Here is a 2800-nt window from a genome sequence, read left to right as displayed (position 1 = left end):
AAAGTTACATGACAAATAAACTTGAATAAAATAAACTGGAAAATATTCAAAATTGAATAAAATTGTCAAATGACATTAGAATCGGTTGAAGTTGACACCAATTAGTATTGATACACATACGAATCATCTCCATGTCAAAATTTGACCGACATTTGTCATCACAAAATTGGGGAAAAAACGGAAAGAAAAAACAAAGTTTGGTCCGTCACTTGAACTTGAGACGCCCTGTATCAACTGGTGCCATCCTAAAATAAACTAGACGTTAATATCTACAACTTTTGTATGTAACATTTTTCTCTAAATTTCACATTAGAAGTTAAAACGGGGGTAATAACCCTGTACATTCAATCACATCTTTTATGATATCACCCGCATAACATGTAGCTGAAAATTCAAATAGGATTGAAATAGCTGTTAGTGTAGGTGGACCGAAAGAAATTACAACCTTACCATGTGCAAAATGTTTACAAGGTGTCGCCAAAAAAGGAGTGCAGTAGTATTACGTCGAGCTACTTGAGAGGCGACCTTACATATTTTTTTTTGTTCACTGCAAAACCGGGTGATGCTCACTAAGAGTATTACGTCATCTTTTTGAAATTGTTGTTTCATGATGAGATAATCTGATAATGTGGTTCTATCATTCGGAAATGATAAGGCGATGTTCTTATGTAGAAATAGCACTCGGGAACATGACAATGATACATGACACAATGACATAATGACACAATGACACATGACATAATGACACAATGATACACTGACACATGACATAATGACACAATGATACCCTGTTGTCATAATTGTACTGTGGTGAAATAATAAATTCCAAAATGATACCTAATTTACCAACGAATTGCCTACTTGACTTGGTAACTCGAGCGATTGTGGAAATCAGGCTATTTTAATGAAAAGCTAATTTATTTCTTTACTTCATCATCATCATAGTCGGCAGTTGAGTTCATAAAAAAAGTTACATCATTGTATCGACGTATCGTAAATTTCAAGTTCGTCGGGATGGAATTAACGCATTTTAATATACTTAAGTATTTTATTTATATTTTACAGACTAATAGACTGGGAGAGTAATAGAGTCTGGGAGGGGTGCAAACTTCAATCATTGAGAAGGTGAATTATTTTCGCAAAATCCAAGTTAACGTAACAAGGTTGAAAATACGCAATTTTAGTCGAAGCCGACCTATATTATCAAGTATAATACATCCTCAGCCTGTATGTCTGTGAAATAAATACGAGAACTAAACAAATCCTTATCCAGTGAAGGTCCTTTACTCGTCGAAGAACTTGACACAGATAAGAAATTTTCAATTATCCTTCTTTTAATAGAATGGAAGTTTAATAAGCATATATAGTTTGATAACCTTTAATAGAATGGAAGGACGCATTTTTCCACTTTTGATCTAGCTTTGAAGGTGACTGTGGATGTAGGCAACGATTAAGTAATTAATTCAAGATTGATGGCATGTTAGATATTTGCCGCAAACTCGACCCTTTCTGAAAATTTATAAATCGGACTTGCTCCATCGATCTGAAATGTTTTGAGCATTTTGACTGACCAACCAATTTGATTGACCAATCCAGCAGCAGCCGGATTTTTAAAAAATTGTTGAAAATTGCTCTTGAAGCCCATTTTTTGTCGTTCTGCATGTCAGTGTTGCCAAAATTGTCACTTAATTGCTAGACCCGGTGGGTTTTTTAAACTTTCCGACGTTACAGAAGACACTTCAGTCTGAGAATCCTGGAAATTCCATTTCGATCCACGATCTGCCTGATTTTGGATAAATTGTTGTAAATTGCTCTTGAAACTCGTTTTTTTTTTTGTTTTGTATATCAGTGTTTCATGTTTAAATTCGCTGCTATCGAACACTTTTTGATATAAAATAATTAAAACTTGCCTAACGAGAGAATTTTAATATAATATTGAAATAATGATAAACACCCTAAGGATATTTTTTCTGCGTTGTTTGTTTTCTAGGTCATGTTGATCATTTGTACAGATGAGTTTCAACAGTGTTGGAGAAAGGAACGGGATGATAATTTATTGTACCTACTTTCCTAAAATCAGATGAACAAATATGAAATAAATTTTATATTTGGTCGTAACAGATGGAATTCCTTAATTAAAATCTTGATAATTTTCAATATATGCAATTAACTGATGTGTTGCGAGCTTGAAATGTTTATAAGACCTGTTTAAAATAGTTAAAATAAATTATTAAACCTACTCATAGATAGATGGGCAACTGAAAGGCGTGTCGAATTATCGTTTACACTTCTGTTATATTTAGTTCCAACTCGCATTTCCCTTTAGCTTGATTCGAATCAAGTTGACTCATTTCGAGACAACAATGACGTGTCTAGTATGACTCTCCCCAAGCAGAATTGAATGAATTTCTCTCCTTGATAAAATAATAATGAACTAGACGTGATGGTTTTCTATATGAGTCATCATTTATTTACTCTCGTATTGTCATTTCCATTACGAATCTCATTTTATTGATTATCAAATACATAGAATTTGAAACTGAGTACGTACACAAAAATCGCAGGAATTGTGAACATCATTACGTATCTGGGTTTTTGAAAGTTGTGTATTTTTCAAACGGAGAGTGCATTTGTCTGAGAAAACTTCACAAGTCGGCAAAAATCAGCAATTGAACTGATTTAAGTGAAATGTTCAGTTTTGAGATGGAATGGTCTATTGGTTCGAACAGTGGACTGTTGAATGATTCCGAGATATGAGCAAAAACGGGCCGGAAAACATGGAATTTTGGCATAATCTTGC

The 2800-nt window shown here is 33.7% G+C and overlaps 1 protein-coding gene across 4 annotated transcripts in view; it reads left to right on the top strand.

The window, feature by feature from the left end:
• The window catches only part of LOC109536729, a 57732-nt gene that overhangs the window by 11182 nt on the left and 43750 nt on the right, over positions 1 to 2800 (top strand). The window lies entirely within an intron of this gene.

Source organism: Dendroctonus ponderosae, unplaced genomic scaffold (assembly GCF_020466585.1).
Source record: "Dendroctonus ponderosae isolate FM_Combo_2020 unplaced genomic scaffold, Dpon_F_20191213v2 Dpon_F_20191213_2, whole genome shotgun sequence".
In the NCBI taxonomy this organism is placed as follows: Eukaryota; Metazoa; Arthropoda; class Insecta; order Coleoptera; family Curculionidae; genus Dendroctonus; species Dendroctonus ponderosae.
Note: the sequence above shows the minus strand (reverse complement) of the source record. Positions and strands in the feature narration are given on the sequence as shown.